The 18718-nt window shown below is 45.9% G+C and overlaps 1 protein-coding gene across 2 annotated transcripts in view; it reads right to left on the bottom strand.

Annotated features, from left to right (window-relative positions):
* Nucleotides 1-5041, bottom strand: part of PSMD14 (proteasome 26S subunit, non-ATPase 14) — a 164110-nt gene extending 159069 nt beyond the window's left edge. Inside the window, exon 1 of one of the 2 annotated variants that reach the window (XM_068102652.2) lies at nucleotides 4910-5041. The gene's annotated coding sequence lies outside the window, so the exon portion shown is untranslated. The remainder of the gene's footprint in view (nucleotides 1-4909) is intronic. The other variant, XM_078785340.1, reaches the window with a different exon arrangement.
* Nucleotides 5042-18718: the final 13677 nt, after the last annotated feature.

The following is an 18718-nucleotide window of genomic DNA, read 5'->3' as shown; positions in this document are numbered from 1 at the left end:
TGAAATGGAACCAAACCTGTTCAGTCTAAAAATATGAAATCTGTTCATCCATATTGTTCAGGAGAAAACACACACTGACAACTCTCTTTAAATAATTGAGTTTACTTGGCAACCCAAAACAATTAAATCCACAAATCAAGTTGAAACTTCAAGATTAAAAAAAAAAACCCCAAACTTTGCATTGCCATATAATTGAGGCATTTCCCCAAGTACCACCTAATTTGAATTTTTCCATTACGTGGAAAGTAAAAACATTTTAAATTAATGGGGCAAAGACCTCGTTGGTTTCTGAAAACTGGGACGGCTGAAAAGAGGTCAAAAAAGAAATAACATTTGAAGAACGTTTTAAACAAGACATTGTAAAGTGTAATAAAGAAACTGGTCACTTAATTAAAACATTCAATAACTGGAATAGAATATCCAATTAAAATTCCAAGGATTTGCAATTGTTAACCCATAACAACAACCAAAATCAGTTTAGCCAATATTTGTGCTGAAGTTGTGTTTTTAATCGATAAAGAATCAATGCGAGTGGAAGACCCAGAACACTGAACAGATCAGGGCGCAACAGCACAAAAGGAAAAGCAGGAGCCGGGAAAATGCCAACAGCAGGGCCGAGGGAGAAAATAGATGGGGATGGACACAAGGGATGCGGGTAAGCACAAGGGGTAGGGGGAGAATTCAGGGGATGGATAATATGGACACAGAAGCAAAAGGAAAAACTGGAAATTTAGGTGGGGAGGGTGGTTTAACAGAGGCAGAAAAGATCATGGTCTGGGATGGGGAATGAACTGATATGGTGGTGAACAGCTGTTTTGAAGACCTGGAGGGAGGTACGAAATTGAATAGGATGTGGAAGTTGATTCCACAAGCAGGAAAAAGGAGGAACAAATGATTGGGGATGGGCAGTGATCCTGGATTTAGGTCGTTTCACCAAAAGGGGATTGATGGTGGACCGTGCGAGTCCAGCAGAAACCTTAGGGGTGGGGGACAAGGCACAGAAAGAGCAGAAGGTACAAGACCAGAAAGGAGGTAATAGAACACAGCCAACCGACCTGTCTGCGATAGGAAAGTGATAGGCCCACAGACACAGCTTCAGCACGGGAGATTTTAATGATTTGAAATGGCCTTGTTTTCCATGGCATGAAGCTGAGCAAGATGTGAGGCAGGGGAGCCAACCCAGAGGAGAGAGCAGTACTCCATCTAGCTGTGGATGAAGGCCTTGTATGTTGATAGGAGTTCAGGTGCACCATGGAAGAACTACCGATGGAGGATACTGGCTTTGGAGGCAAACTTTGAAATGTGGTTTGCCCACGAAAGTTCAAGTGTGCTGCTCTCTCCTAGATGCCTTGTAGGTTGATAGGAGCTCAGGTGCACCATGGAAGAACTACCAACGGAGGATCCTGGCTTTGCAGGCAAATTTTGAAATGTGGTTTGCCCACGAAAGATCATGGCTGCTGGTGAGACTCATTGTTCGGTTACAATGAGTCTCACCTTTCTGGTCTTACCAAGCCAACCGTTCGTTATCAACAGTTTCCAATGGAATGCTTGCTCGAGTGTTTAAACCACTTGGTGAGTGCTCTACAAGAAACTTCCTAACTGAACACTCCTCCACATTTGCCGACTCCAAGCTGCTTCAGACGGGACTTCACCAAGGAGAGCCTTCCGTCTGGCCACTCTGCCATAAATCCCAGATCGGAGGAGTGTTGCAGTGATGGTTGTCCTTTGGAAGTTTCTCCCATCTCCACACAGGATCTCTGGAGCTCAGCAAGAGTGACCATCGGGTTCTTGGTCACCTCTCTTACCAATGCCCTTCTCCACCGATTGCTCAGTTTGGCCGGGCGGCCAGCTCGAGGAAGAGTCCTGGTTGTTCCAAACTTCTTCCATTTAAGAATTATGGAGGCCACTGTGCTCTTGGGAACCTTCAATGGAGCAGAAATTTTTTTGTAGGCTTCCCCAAATCTGTGCCTCGACACAATTCTGTATCTGAGCTCTGCAGGCAGTTCCTTCGACCTCATGACTTGGTTTTTGCTCTGGTATGCATTGTCAGCTGTGAGACATTATAGAGACAGGTGTGTGCCTTTCCAAATCATGTCCAATCAATTGAATTACCACAGGTGGACTCCAATAAAGGTGCAGAAACATCTCAAAGATGATCAAGAGAACATAACATTTTGCAACAGAACAAAATGTGAAAAAAGTGAAGAGGTCTGAATACTTTCTGAATGCACTGTATATGGAAATGCTGTTGAATGCAGAGAATGAATGGGATGGCAACATAGAGAGTAACCCAGTTTTCGGAACGGCAGAGAAGATAACTGAGAAGGAAGTTGAGAAAGGGATAAAAGCAATGAAGAGTAGAAAAGCGGGAGGGCCGACGGGAGTTGTGGGAGATATGTTGAAGGCAGCAGGAAGTTGGGGTGTGAAGAGAATGACAGAGATCTGTAATCTGGTGGTGAAAGAAGGCCACATTCCAGTGGATTGGGAACTGAGTACCCTCGTCTCTCTATACAAGGGGAAAGGTGACCCTCTGGACTGTGGCTCGTATCAAGCGATAAAGTTATTGGAGCATGGAATGAAGGTATTGGAAAAGGTGTTGGAAAGGAAGATAAGGAAGAAAGTGAAGATCGACGAAATGCAGTTTGGATTTATGCCAGGAAGAGGAACGACAGACACGCTTTTTATTGAGGCAGTTGCAGGAGAAGTACATGGAGAAGAGGAAGAAGTTGTTTCTTGGGTTTGTTGATCTGGAGAAAGCATTCGATAGGGTTCCACGCGAAGTAGTGACATGGGCATTGAGGAAGTTAGGAGTGGAGGAATGGTTGATCAGAGTAGTGATGGCAATGTACAAAAGAGCGCGCACAGCTGTAAGGACGAAGGACGGGAACAGTGGTGAGTTTGAGGTGAAGGTGGGAGTGCATCAGGGGTCGGTACTAAGTCCACTACTATTTGCAGCTATGATGGAGGTGCTGGCTCGGAACGTAAAGGAGGGTTTACCGTGGGAGTTGTTGTATGCAGATGATCTGGTGTTGATTGCAGAAAGTATGGATGGACTGAAGGAGAAGATGAACAAGTGGAAGGAATGTATGGAGACAAAAGGTCTGAAGGTGAATATCGGAAAGACGAAGGTGATGGCAAGTGGTAAAGCATGTGGCGAGGTGGAAATAAATGGAAAGTGGCCGTGTGCTGTGTGCAGGAAGGGTGGCGGAGTGAACTCCATTCAATGTACAATGTGCGCTGAGTGGGTTCATCAAAAATGTAGTGGTTTGAGAGGGTCATTAACCAGTGTGGCAGCTACATTCAAGTGTAAGGTGTGCACAGAGGGAGCTGCAGATGGAGGAAATGTTGAGTTGGATCTTGGAGACGGCATGAAGCTGGAAGGTGTGAAAACATTTTCCTACCTAGGAGACATGCTGAATGGAGAAGGTGGATCAGACTCGGCAATAGTTGCTGGAGTGAGATGTGCATGGAAGAAGTTTCAGGAACTGAGTGGCGTGCTGACGAGGAGGGGAGTGTCATTGAAGCTGAAGGGAAAGGTGTATGCTGCATGTGTGAGAAGTATTATGATTTATGGGAGCGAGACATGGGTAATGAATGTAGAGCAGCAACGAAAGCTGGAAAGGGTGGAAATGCAAATGGTTCGGTGGATGTGTGGAGTATCGTTGAGAGAGAGAGAGAGAGAGACACACAACAACAACAACATGCATTTTAAAGGCCATTTTCCCTGCTAGAGCGGGGGTTAGAGAGAGAGAGAGAGAGAGAGAGAGAGAGAGAGGAAGACAAATGATGAATTGCGAAAGATGATGGGAATAGAGCCTGTGATGGATGCTGTGAAGAGAAACAGGTTGAGATGGTTTGGTCATGTGTTGAGGAAGGATGAAAGTGACTGGTTGAGAAGAGTGATGGAAATGAATGTAGGGGGAAGTGGAAGACGGGGAAGACCGAGAAAGACTTGGCTAAAGATTGTGGAAAACGAAATGCGGGCAAGGTGGTCAACAAGGGGAGATGCAGAAAATAGGGAAAAATGGAGAAGATAGTCATGGGGCCCGCAAGGGTAACCCCCGCTCGCGCAGGTAAAATGGCCTTAAAATGCATGTTGTTGTTGTTTTGTTGATCGCTTATATGCTGTCATCCTTCAGAGGTAGGCAAATTGAGTACCAGCTTGCTGCGATGAATGATCTCGGTGTGTACCCCGATTTAGAATAGGTACACCGTATCCCCGCGCATCGTAAGAGGCGACTTAGGGTTGGCGTCAGTAAGATCATTCGGCCATAAAAACATTGCATCAAAAAGGGAACCATGATTGTCATGGTGCCCGCAAGGCTAACCCCTGCTCTCGCGGGGAAAATGGCCTTAAAACGATCATTCATTCATATATTTTATTGTATTTAAAGCATTTTATATATATATTTAATTTTCACGATTTATTTATTTTACCTTATTTAATTAATTTCATATTTATTTATTTATATTACCTTATTTAATGTTTATTGAATTTTCAAGATTGATGTATTTTACAACATTTAATTAATTTTCTATTTATTTAATTTTCAATATTTTTTGTATTTTACCTTATTTAAATAATTGTGTTTATTAAATTTCCAAGATCACAATTTAAGCTTTATAACCACAGCTGGGATTATTGCCCATCATGAAGAGATTTTTATGTTTCCATCGCGATGGGGGACAGATTTTCACCTCTCTGGAAACCCAAGACATCCAACATGAGCCAATACTGCACCGCTGAGACCCCCGGATGGCGATGCTAATCCCGCAAAGCTGACTAGTCGAGGCCAGCATTTTGCAGGCCTCAAGTAAAGGTAAATAAGGTACGGACATGAAATTAGCACGAAACTAAAACCATAAACAGAGAAACACATCCGGATAATACTCAGACATATGGATTTACCTTAAGAAGTCGTCACGGAAGAGAACAGCGAAACTATCAAACTATGCAAACCCTCAATGACTCGCCAAACACAACCCAAAGCACGCTGGGAAATTATACGTAATTTTTCTCAACAACGTTCTTCAAATAAAAGAACACTTTCAATGCAAAGCATTCGTTTAATGTACATTCTAATATACAAATGTAAAAAAAATAGCACGTCAGCAAAAAGCGTATAGCACAGGATTTTATGCTTATACACCGCTCAATATATTTTTCATTTTCTACGGTCGATACTTAATTAACATCCTATTACGACGATTTAAAAATATATATAATATAGATATAATATATATATAATATACATATACATATATACATATACATATATATATATATATATATATATATATATATATATATATATATATATATATATATATATATATATATAGATATATATATATATATATACGTATATATATATATATATATATATATATATATATATATATATATATATATATATATATATATATATATATATATATATATATATATATATATATATATATATATATATATATATAAAACCACCTTTAGAGGCCATTTTTCCCCGCAAAGCGGGGGTTGGCCTTTTTCGGGAACAGTGGTTGTTGTTGTTTTTGGGTCCCCTTTTTGAAGCAATGTTTTACGGCCGGATGCCCTTCCTGACGCCAACCCTTTTTGCCGCCTTTAACGACAAACAGGGAATTACCAGTGAACTGGTACTCAATTTGCCGACCTCGGAAGGATGAGGATTGGATGAGGATTGTTGTATATATATTGTATATATATATATTGTTGCGGATCTCGGAGTACGGCGCTCCCCTTACCGAGGGGGGGTTAATCCCCTCGTCTATTAAGCTGGCCGTCTCCGGTCCTGGAGCTATGAAGTCACTTCCGGTCAGCGCTGAATAGGGTGGTAGGCCAATTGTTCCTATTACCTAATTACCAGCGCCTTCCGGTAAGCGAGGAAATGAGCCCCGCCCGAGCCGCGGCTGTAATGGACACGCCGAGCGAAGCGAGCCATGACTCAGGCCGTTAACAAAGACTAGACCCGATTATAAGCGGTTCTTATGTCGTGCCACCGGTATTCAATTGGGAAAAGAATAAAGCGACCGGATGAGAGGAAAACCCAAAGAATAAGAAGGGTGAAGGAAGAACAAATATGAGTTATTAACTACACTACAAGAGGAAACGAAAGGCAGCAAGAATATACAAAAGGAGGAAATAAAAGGACATAGGGCAACCTTATACACTCTTATATAACACGCCCAGGACAATACAAACACACTTACACGAATGGGGTGGTGGTGGTGGGAAGGAGGAGAAGGGCCCAAGCAGATGGTTCCAGGCCCCGGGTCCGCCGCGAAGAATGGCAGGCAGCTTCGCGTGTCGTTGGCGCATGACCGGACCTTACATATGCGAGGGGCGGGGATGCTGCGTGCATATAGCGTGCCGAATGCTCTCAAACCAAACGGCAGTTCGTATCAAACGATCGTTCCAAGCGATCCTCTGCGCAGTGTTCTTATCATTCGCCGTCTCTGCGCTGTTCTCTCAATCGCAACGGTCCCCTGCGCAGTTCTTCATCAATGGCCTCCCCTCGCGCATCTCTTTTAGATTTGACTCCTTCTCTCTCCATGGCGCATCTCTCTGAGAGGGCTTGGCGCTTGCGCTTTTATAACACGCTTAGAAATCAAGCCGCACTTCATCGAGCCACGCCTATTAACGAGCTCACCTCAGCCCTGGTTGGTCAGCGAGGGCTCACTGGCTCCACCCTCGACGGCTCATGGGCGAGGGCACACCTCCTCCCATGGCTCCGCCCCTTCTTTCCTCGAGCCGACCGCAGGTTCAATGGTGTTTGGAGTGAGCGCTAAGGCAGCGACGACGGCAATAAGATTATGTGGCAGGATTCGGAAGGACAAGCCCCGCTTGTAGGTGCTACTTGCACTTTGGAGAGAGAGAGAGATTGGGGGTAATTGAAAGGGCCTAGGTTATTTGATGAATGCAACGCAGATTCAACTATTGGAAACAGATCCTTACCTGAAACACATACTAATGAAATAACTTAAGAAGAAGCCTACGGTGTGCTCCGTGTTGCTTGTGGCCTAACTAGGGTGCGACCTTTGACCTTTACACCAAAAATGGGAATATTTACAGGGGTTTATTTATAAGGGAATATTACAGATATTTACAAAGTGGAGGGTTCTAAAAACCACAACACTGCACCCTCATTACCTCCAGGGCCGGCACGGCCCGACAGAACTTTAACTTAGTGTGACACTCAGGTGTGGTAACCCTCTACTATTAACTTCACCCTGAATGCGACATTTTTAAAACAACTAAGTATGTCCCGCCTGCTGCGTTGCATTCTGTCTATCAGACTCACGCCCACAGGATAACCGAATCACGGATTTGTCTTCAAAACTACACATTGACGGTGGAGAGCATTATTTACAAAGACACTACTTGGTATTTACAACACGAACCCAGGACCTGTCTTTTGGGAAACAAAAGAAGATGTTTTGAAAAGAGGAAAGGCATGCACTGCACTGCACCGATACCACCAGCACCAATAAGCACCAAAATGCACAAAAACCACCAAAAAGCACCATCTGGTGCACAGTCATCACATTTCAAGAATAAGCAACGATGCCTTGCGACGTCTTCTCTGCTGGGCATATGGCTGCTGGGCCGATGGTTCTGGGTGACTTCTTTGCTTGCAGCCCATTTGATACTAAAAAGAAGGCACAAAACGCGTCCATTTCTTTTTAATTATGGCCAGCAGGGTCCAACTAAGGGTAGTCCACCTGCATGGCTTATGTGCCACCTTTACCGTGGTCCGCAAGCAAGATTCCCAGCAGCGATGCCAGGCCCCAAAACGTGGGGTCCATGAGTGGTGCCCGGCCACAGACCTGTGGTCCATATGGTGGTGCTCGGCCACAACAACGTGCGGTCCATAAGTGTGGTACCGGTCCAGGCAGGCAGCAGCGAGGGTGCGGGCACACAACTGCAGAAACCTGCACACTCCCCCCGGGCCCAAAAGAAACAAATCCATGAGTGGGGGAAGGAGGACGAGCAAGCAGCAGGGCAAGATCGCAAGGGTACACATCAAAACAAGGTAATGTAGAGGTGAGGTGCGCAGGAGAGCGAGCTGAGAAAGCTCGTCCCTACCGTACGCCCCCCTCCCCCCCACCCCCCCCCCCGTCACCTAATCTACCCTTGCCCTTACAACGTATTTACACAATTTTACAAATTCGTCGCTACGTCTTGTCTTCCCCATATCTCCCCTCTACACCAAATTTGTCATCAATCCCAATTTCTCATTAATCCCTTTATTCCGAATTTACCATCAATCCCTCATAAGGAGGAAGAGATGGAATCACAAGCACAATGTCACCCCCACGTCATGATGCGTCTTTCATACCAAATGTCTGCAAACAACGGTGGTGTGGAGTCCTGTCATCTTGGTGAGTAGATGCGGATGGTGCGAAGAGACTTTCAATCCTAACTATCTCCTAAATGACTTTAACACACTTTACACTACCTGGGTCCTTTCCCTGCCAATCCATTGGCCATCTTACACTATGTGGTTCTAGGAACCGAACTCCCATTGACCAAACTGTGGTGCTCACCAATTTGGGGTCTCACTCCCCTGATCCTTCACCCTGTGCCCTTGCACAATTTCTGGGCTGGGTCGTGTGATGCTCCCAGCAGGTCCGCTCACCTGCACACCTCCGCCACTGCAGTTCTCTCCCGAGCTTACCTGCTCCTTACCCTAACCTACCTGGGGAAGGCCCTCTGGCGCTCTCACCCCCTACCGCCCTCTCTGGCATCGGGCTACCCGGGTCCGTCCTCCGGATCCTCGGGCCCCATTGAACAACTACTGGATCCCAGAGCCTACCTGCGGCCTCACCTGGCCGACAGACTAACAGTGGCGGAGTGCCCATTCAATCACACTCACTAACAGGCCACACGCCCAGCCAATTTCGTTCCACTAATGCACCCCTCAAAGCAGTACTCTGCTACTCTCGCACCACAGATGCCAATACCCAACCACAATTTACCTACTCCCTCTACCTACTTTTAAACTACCCTGCCCGGGTATTCATGAAGGGGTCCATCCTTCCCCATCCACTCTTTTCGCACCAACCACTCCACTCCATGTATTCCACCCCATTCACTCCACACCATCCATTCCATACTCCATGTATTCCACACCACCTATTCCACACAACCATTCTCCATACACCTGTACTTGCACACCCTGTGCCCACACACCTGGTGGCACTTGCACACCTGGTGGCACCTGCACACCTGGTGGCACTTGCACGCACCCTCCTTCCCTCCAGGACCATTCACTCAATACAATACACTCAACTCAATGCACAATCACACTTTTCACAATACTCTGCTTAATCACTTCCTACACACACACTGCATCATCTGATCTACCTGGTTTTCCCTCTAACTTAGTGCTTCCCGTCTTCCCTTATACTATTGCACATCCCACGTCGTTATCATCCAAACTAATCTACCTATGTCCCCTACTCCAGGTATCATGTCGCTACTTAAATCTCATGTCACCTATTGCCATCTTTCTAAATCCCTATACATTATCCAAGCCCTCCCTGGCTAGGTTTTCACCGCGATACCCCATAAAACTATAGCTCATGTGCCCCCCAGATGTGATGTGAGGGATGGTAGAGATACCATCCCCCCCACCCACCCCCCCCCCCCCCCCCCACCACACTGGGTATCATTTGCCATCAATTTCCCTACTACCATCAATCGTCCACTTCACTCCGAGCCTCGGTGCGTCATTACATTTTCACAGCTCGGCTTCGAAAAGCCGAGCAATGAATACGGGTGGTTTGGTCTCCTGGTCTCCTGCAGGTTGTATCCGTCCGGCATTCGATTCAGAGGAGGAGGTTTCGTCGGGCCAAGGCTCCAAGCACCATCCCGGCGCAAGGCCGTGCGCATCTTCAATTAGATTTCCCAATTGATCCCCCATTTTTTAAATGTTCCTGGTGGATTCGTCTGCCATCTTTTCCATATACCCCCTCATTTGCGCCACAAAGAGGTCCAGATTCACTAGTGCTGCGGGCTCGGCTGCCGCGGCCATGTGCGAGGCGCCACCATCTTGTGCTGCCGCGACCACGTGTGAGGCGCCGCCATCTTGTGCGCCTGCAACCCCCTCCACTGCGCCTTCTTCAACCTCCTCTTCCATTACTCCCACTGCCTCCCTGGGGTCCTGGGTTGCCTCTAACCCCTCTTCTATCTTCCCCACCGGCATCCGATCGCCTTGACTATCCATGGCACGACTCAATTTGGATATTAAATACTAGATTTCGGCCGCTCGTAATTTCGACCAAATTTTTCAAGGTGGATTAAAAATTTGGGTCGGGCTTCAATCCCACTCCCCGACACCAATTGTTGCGGCCAATAGCACAATTGGTGTCCAAAATTTGGTCTAAAAAATTTAGTCCCTGGTTCCAGATCCCAACTCCTGACTACCAATTGTTGCGGATCTCGGAGTACGGCGCTCCCCTTACCGAGTGGGGGTTAATCCCCTCGTCTATTAATCTGGCCGTCTCCGGTCCTGGAGCTATGACGTCACTTCCGGTCAGCGCTGAATAGGGTGGTAGGCCAATTGTTCCTATTACCTAATTACCAGTGCCTTCCGGTAAGCAAGGAAATGAGCCCCGCCCGAGCCGCGGCTGTAATGGACACGCCGAGCGAAGCGAGCCACAACTCAGGCTGTTCACAAAGAATAGACCCGATTATAAGCGGTTCTTATGTCATGCCACCGGTATTTAATTGGGAAAAGACTAAAGCGACCGGATGAGAGGAAACCCAAAAGAATAAGAAGGGTGAAGGAAGAACAAATATGATTTATTAACTACACTACAAGAGGAAACGAAAGGCAGCAAGAATATACAAAAGGAGGAAATAAAAGGACATAGGGCAACCTTATACACTCTTATATAACACGCCCAGGACAATACAAACACACTCACACGAATGGGGTGGTGGTGGTGGTGGGAAGGAGGAGAAGGGTCCAAGCAGATGGTTCCAGGCTCCGGGTCCGCAGCGAAAAATGGCAGGCAGCTTCGCGTGTCGATGGTGCACGACCAGACCTTACATATGCGAGGGGCGGGGATGCTGCGTGCGTATCGCGTGCCGAACGCTCTCAAACCAAACGGCAGTTCGTATCAAACGATCGTTTGCACTTTTATAACCCGCTTAGAAATCAAGCCGCACTTCATCGAGCCACACCTATTAACGAGCTCACCTCAGCCCTGGTTGGTCAGCGAGGGCTCACTGGCTCAACCCTCGCATGGCTCGTGGGCGAGGCCACACCTCCTCCCGTGACTCCTCCCGTGACTCCACCCCTTCTTTCCTCGGGCCGACCGCATATTCAATGGAGTTTGGAGCGAGCGCTAAGGCAGCGACAACGGCAATAAGATTATGTGGCAGCATTGGGAAGGACAAGCCCCGCTTGTAGGTGCTACTGGCACTTTGGAGAGAGAGAGAGATTGGGGGTAATTGAAGCGGCCGAGGTTATTTGATTAATGCAATGCAGATTCAACTGTTGGAAACAGATCCTTACCTGAAACACATACTAATGAAATAACTAAAGAAGAAGCCTATGGTGTGCTACGTGTTGCTCGTGGCCTAACTAGGATGCGACCTTTGACCTTTACACCAAAAATGGGAATATTTACAGGCGATTATTTATAAGGGAATATTACAGATATTTACAAAGTGGAGGGTTCTAAAAACCACAAGAATATATATATATAGTGTTGTGGATTTGAGAATTGTTGTAAATATCACCCTCTGTAAGTGTAATGAATTCTTGTAAATACCTCAGCTTTGTGTGTAAAGGTCAAAGGTCGTCCTCTTAGTTAGTCCATATACATGCACGTAGGCCACCATATACCCTTCTAAATAGTTATTTCCTTATTATGTGTATTAGTTTAAGGCTGTGTTTCCCATTAGTTGACTCTGCATTGCACCGAATCAGAGAAGATAGAATCCCTTTTCAAGTCTCCCCCAATCCTCTCAGTGCATTGGGCGGTTTTCTTCACCCCAAACTCCATTACGCACGCGGTCAAGCCCACGAACAAGGGCGTTGCCAGCCCCTCGTCATCGGAAGGTGGAGCCAGCGAGCCCCCACCAGCCAATCAGGGCTGGTGAGATACCATCACGGGCGTGGCGCGGGTTGATTTCAAAGCGCGTTATAAAAGCGCCCGCACAAGCCTTTTTGAAGAAGTGCGTTAGAGTCCAGTTGAGGAGAAGCGGAAAGCCGGTTTTGAGGGAGGTGCGCTGGACCAGAGGCAGATTCGGCGGAGTGGTAAAAGAGCGTCGGAGACGCAGGAGGCGGAGGACGCGTGAGACAGCTGCCGGTGTGAAACCGCATACGTGGAGCTGCCGGCTCCTCGCTGCCAGCCCGAAGCGGCGCTGTGTGCCGGGTTTTGCCTCGAACCCACAAGCGTGGACCAAACTTTTGGAACCGAACGCGAGCTTGGAACCGAACCTCGACGCCACCATCTACCTGGACCCTCCTCTGCCGACTCGTACCATCCCTGCCTTTCCATCCTTTTGTGTACGTGAGTTTGTTTTGTGTGTCTTGTCCCTGGGTATAAGTTAAGCCTGTTTAGACAAGTTAGTATTTGCACTGTGTCTTCTGATCCTTCCATCCTTTCTGTCTTTATTTTCGTATCTTTCCTTCTCCTTGGTTACTTTTGATTGTGTACATAATAGTGAGTAATAAATCCTGTTCCTCCTTACTCTGCCTTCTTTCCTTTACATCCGTTTCGTCTTAGTGATTTCCCCATTGGATACCTGTGGCACGATTTGGCCAACGTTTAGAATCGGGTCTAGTTAATTGCTAATGGTTCGTGCCGCGGCTGCCATCCGCTCGGCAAATAACATCTTGTCCACGGCCTCGAACGAGGTTGCTCACCTGCCTCCCCAGGAGGGAGCTGAGCAGCTTCAGGAGCGGAGACGGCCAGTGAAAATAGAAGGGGGACTAACCCCCCCCCCCCTAAGGGGAGTTCCGTACTCCGTTTCCGTAACAATATATATATATATATATAAATATATATATATATATATATAATTATATATATATATATATATATATACATATATATATATGTATATATATATATGTATATACAGGATACATATATATATATATATATATATATATATATATATGCATATATAATTATCCATATTATTTTTTTTTATTTTTATTTTTTTTTTGGAATATGATGTGTTTATATATACTAGGGCATGCCCGTACTATATATAAGCTAGGACGTGCCCGTACGTGGGTGCCCGTTCCTTGCCAAAAAAAAAAAAAAAAACATTTGTGTAGGGGTGTGTGTGTGTAAACATCCTAGGGCGTGCCCGTACGTGGGTGCAAAAAAACATGCGTGCAAACAACAACAACAAAAAAAAACTTTGAAACCACGTGGCAGTAACGACCACAGAACCCCCCCTCTATTTACATGAATGGTTTGGTCCATTCGCAACGACCACAGAACCCCCCCCCCCCCCTCTATTTACATGAAATGGTTTGGTCCAAAGCGAACGGCTTGCGGTGTTTGGTAAAGACATCGCCATAGCTCGGTAACTACTTGTCCGATTAATTTCAAACCTTGAAAAGGCACATCCTCGGGTCCCCAGCAATATACCTGGCAAGTTTCAAGTATATCGGACCGGTAGTTGTCGAGAAACAGCGGTCACAGACAAACATACACACATACACACATACACACATACACACATACACACATACACACAGAGATTAATGGAATTATAGATAGATGTATACTGTATATAGATACAGTCATGTGAAAAAGTAAGTACACCCCATGTAAAGTTTTGACTTTTTCAACATATTTCAACATACAGCTGTTTGATATTAATTTCAACAATATTGATAGATCAAGGTGATATAATATAACAAATATCATGAAACATTTACATTTTGTAGACGATTGTATAATTTAAATAAACATAAATGCAAATTTCACATGTGGAAAAAGTAAGTACACCCTTGGCTCTAATAGGTGGTATTTCCCCCTTTGGGAGAAACAACCTCAAGTAGGCGTTTCTTATATAACTGTCTACCAGTCTCTCACATCGACTGGGAGAAATTTTTGCCCACTCCTCCATGCAGAATTCTTTCAGCTGTGCGATGTTTGAGGGGTTTCTTGCATGCACAGCTCGTTTCAAATCCCCCCACAACATCTCAATAGGATTGAAACCCGGGCTTTGACTTGGCCATTCCAGAACCCTCCATTTCTTTCTTTTCAGCCATTCCTTGGTGGATTTACTGGTATGTTTAGGGTCATTGTCATGTTGCAAGGTCCACCTGTCGGTTGAGCTTCAACTTTCCGACAGATGGCCTCACATTATCCTCAAGCACCCTCTGGTACAATGAAGAATTCATCGTGGATTAAATGATGGTGAGCTGCCCAGGCCCTGATGCAGCAAAACTGCCCCAAACCACAATATTTCCACCACAATGCTTTATAGTTGGTATCAGGTTCTTGTGGTCAAATGCTGTCTTTGGTTTTCGCCAAACATGTCTTCTGGTACTGTGGCCAAATAGCTCTACCTTTGACTCATCTGTCCAGAGCACATTGATCCAGAAGTGCTGGTCTTTGCCTCTGTGTTCATTGGCAAACTTTAGTCTTGCCCTGAAGTTCTTTCTGGACTGCAAAGGTTTCCTCCTGGCACACCTCCCATGTAGATCAAATTTGTGCAGCCTCTTTCTTATGGTAGACTCGTGCACTTTGACATCAACAGTGGCAAGAGCTACCTGTAGGTCCTGTGATGACATTCTGAGGTTCTTAGAGACTTCTTTCAGCATCTTGCGGTCTGCTCTCGGGCTGGAATTCCTGGGGCGGCCTGGCCTGAACAAGTTGGCAGTTGTTTGGAATCTTCTCCACTTGTAGATGATCTTCCGGACAGTCGAAAGATTGATTTCAAATTGTTTTGAGATCTTTTTAAATCCCTTCCCAGACTCGTAGGCATCTATAACCTTCTTTCTGAAGGCCTCGGAGAGCTCTTTTGATCTAGGCATGGTGATGCAGCACACTTCAACAACAAAGAGCAAACCAAACTAAATGTCTGAGGTTTAAATAAGACAGGTTCCTCCAAGATCCTCTCTAACGATGTTCTAATCATTTGCACATGAGCTGGTGCACCTGATTCTAATTTTAAGTATTTGAAGTAGTTTATAAATGTAGGGGTGTACTTACTTTTTCCACATGCGAAATTTGCATTTATGCTTATTTATATTATACAATGGACTACAAAATGTAAATGTTTCATGATATTTGTTATATTATATCACCGTTATCTCTCAATATTGTTGAAATGAAGATCAAATAGCTGTATGTTGAAATATGTTGAAAAAGTCAAAACTTTACATGGGGTGTACTTACTTTTTCACGTGACTGTATGTATATATATACAGACTTGGCATGTAATATGGAATTTTTTTTTTTCTTCTTGACTTGGGTTTACTTTCTTAACTCAGTATATCAATCTGGTGAGTTTCTTTTACACTTTGGTGACTTATTTGTTAAAAGAACCATGTCACTGATTGTCTGTCGCAGCAAGAAGCCAACAACAGGATTATATCACAGGTGGCGTGGCAAAATGTACGGACAGGTGCATTTGATGATTCGCTTCACAATCGGGTATATAAGGGTTCTTGCATTCTGTATTAGTGGAAAACAACTGCTGCACGTCTCCAAAAGTTATTGCCGCTTCCTCTGGAGATGGTCTGTCAACTCGACAATGCTGTTTGTCATGGAGTGGTGGCTTTACGAAATTACGGCATGAAACAGCGTGCTATTGCTCGGCAGTATGGCATCACTCAAGGTCAGGTGTCAAAGATCCTGAAACGAAATGCTCAGAGGGGTGTCCCTACTCCAATACTGAGGCCAGTACGTCCCCGCAGAACCAAAAGGAGGGATGATCGCTAGCTGCACTGGTTAGTCCGCAATGGCCGTACCAAGTCAGCTAATCGGCTTAGGGCTGAGTGGCAGCAACTGACAAATGTGCCTGTATCCAGAAGGCTAGTCAACCAACGACTGGTTCAAGCAGGCTATCGTGCCAGGCATCCCCTGAGAAGGCCACGCCTGACCAGACAACACCGCCAGCGCAGATTGCAGTGGGCCAGAGAGCACCGTCAATGGCAGCCAGGACACTGGAATCACGTGATCTTCAGTGACGAGTCTAGATTTCTGGTCTATAGTCAAGATGGCCGTGTCCGAGTGCGCAGACAAGTGCATTAAGCCTACAACAAAGATTGTATCATGCCAAGAGTCCAAGCTGGAGGTGGTGGGGTGACCGTTTGGGCTGCTTTTCATGCAGGGGGCAAAACTGACCTGGTTGTTCTGAATGGAAACCTGAACCAGTTCAAGTACAGGGCCATTATGGAAGAAACATTGCTTCCATTTGCTCGTGCAGCCTTTCGAGGAAACTTTGTCTTCCAAGATGACAATGCACGGCCTCATCGTGCTTGCATGATCCAACACTTTCTTGCTGACCGTGGTGTAGAGCATATGGAGTGGCCTGCCATGTCCCCGGATATGAATCCGAGAGAGAACTTGTGGGCAGAATAACGCGTCAAATCGACCACTTGGACCAGCAGCCGACCTCTGTGCGTGAATTGCAGCAGGCTATTGTCACTGCATGGCAAGCGATTCCTGTCCAAACCTTGGCAAATCTCGCGAACAGCATGCCTCAACGTGTACGTGCTCTCCTGAATGCTCGTGGGGGTTACACGAAGTACTGAACTGTAATTTTCCTGTCCGTAATCCCAGTCGTAATTTAACTTTTGTTTTTGTGAAAAAAATTTTTGGCTAATGTGCAAAATTAAGAGATACTTCTGGAAAATGTACAGAAGTTTAACACAGTACTGTCCATTAATTGAGTTCGATATCAGTTTACATCTTTCAAGGATCAATTTATTTGTTTTGAAATGTCAAATGTGGTTTTTGTTTCTTTTAAAGGTCACATTAACAAAATCTAGAATAATTTCAACATAATTCCAATGAACTTTTGGTTCTAAGACATCTTGAAAAGCAAGTTCACCCCCACAAAAAAAATAATCCATATTAAATGCCAAGTCTGTATATAGATATTTATTTATATATATTTGCGCGACAGCGCCCGCGACCATAGCAGCGCCACCGGTGGATTCGGACCTTTTTATGATACAAACGGGGGCCCTTATGGATCGGGGTAAAAATCGGGGTAGAAACCAAATTGGATGCTCAGAGGGATGAATTGGGACAGATGAGGGCAGCATCTACAAAAGAGAGGGAGGAGATGAAAGAGGAGATACGACGAGGTGTAAGTGAGGAGGTCTCGGGGTACGCGAGGAGGTAAAGCGAGGTGAAAAGCGTATAGAGAAAGAGGTGAGAAATGGAACGGCTAGGTTACAAGGAGGCATAGAGGACCTGACAGAGGAGGTGGAACAGCTGACGGTGGGACAGACGGAGTTAGTGGAGCAGGTTCAAAGGAACACTGCGGTACTAGGAGGGTTAAAAGCGACACAAAACGACATAAAAAAGGACTTGATAGCGACACAGAGGCAATGTCAGATGGTACGTGAGGGACTGACAATGAGGTTGGATGAGGTGACAGAAGTAATGGAGACGAAGGACCGAGAGGTGAGGACGCACATAGAGACGGTCAAGATAGCCTTAGAGGACGAACTTGAGGAGACGCACCGGGAAATAAAAGAGGTGAAGCAAAAATTAGAGGAAGTGGAGGAAGAGGTGAGTGAAATTAAGAAGGGACGGACAGAAACTAAAAGGGAGAGGGCGGTACCGAAACCGTGGAGGGCGTGTCAGTCCCGCGCTAAAAGGAGAAGTGAAAGAAAGGGCGAGAGAGTCCCGCGCTGACAAGAGAAGTGAGAGGAAGGGAATCCAAGGCTGAGCTGAGCCGAGATAGCAGTCCCGCGCTGAGAGAGACCCGCGCTGGAAGGGAAGTGAGAGGAAGAAAAATACGAGCTGAGCTGCGTGGAGAGGGACACGACAAAAGAAAGGGTCCAAGAGAAAGCCGAGGAGCTTTTACGAAACAAGCTACACGAGAGATACAGCAGAGGAGTGCAGCCCCGTTTCAACCAGCCGCGTGAAGCCCTGACGGTGTGCGCTGTAAAGCGGATTCCAAGGAGCTGCCGGCTCCCCGCTTCCCGCCCGGAGTGGACCTGCTTGCTGTGCCCTGTGATCCCACCTGCTCATCCTTTCCAGCCATTCCTGCCTGCAAGTTCCCCATTTTGCCTACGTGAGTTTGTTTTGTTCGTGCTGTCCTGGGTAGTAACTAAGTCTGTATAAGCTAGTAATTTTCACTGTGTCACCTGCGTCTCATGTCCCCTGTAAATAAACATGACTGCTCTTTTTGCTTATGTGTGTAAATAATAATAAACCCCGTTACTCTTCTGTACGTCTTCTTCGTCCTCCTTGCATTCGTCATCTTAGTCTTTTCCATATTGAGTAGCTGCGGCGCGATACGGCCAACGTTTGGGTGAATCGGGTTTAGTCAGGGAACAACTGTTCGGTCGCGGAGCCTCCGCTCGGCAAACATACCATCCTTAACCGCGTACCGTAACAAATTGGTGTCAGGAGTGGGATTCGAGGCCCGAACCAAATAATAAAAAAAAAAAACATCTAGGAAAAAATTTGGTCAAAATTTGGAGCTGCTGGAAATTTGTGTTGTTTTAAAGCAAAACCCGAATTTTGAAAT

Source organism: Myxine glutinosa, chromosome 10 (assembly GCF_964187855.1).
Source record: "Myxine glutinosa chromosome 10, kmMyxGlut1.1, whole genome shotgun sequence".
NCBI classification, from domain to species: domain Eukaryota; kingdom Metazoa; phylum Chordata; class Myxini; order Myxiniformes; family Myxinidae; genus Myxine; species Myxine glutinosa.
Note: the sequence above shows the minus strand (reverse complement) of the source record. Positions and strands in the feature narration are given on the sequence as shown.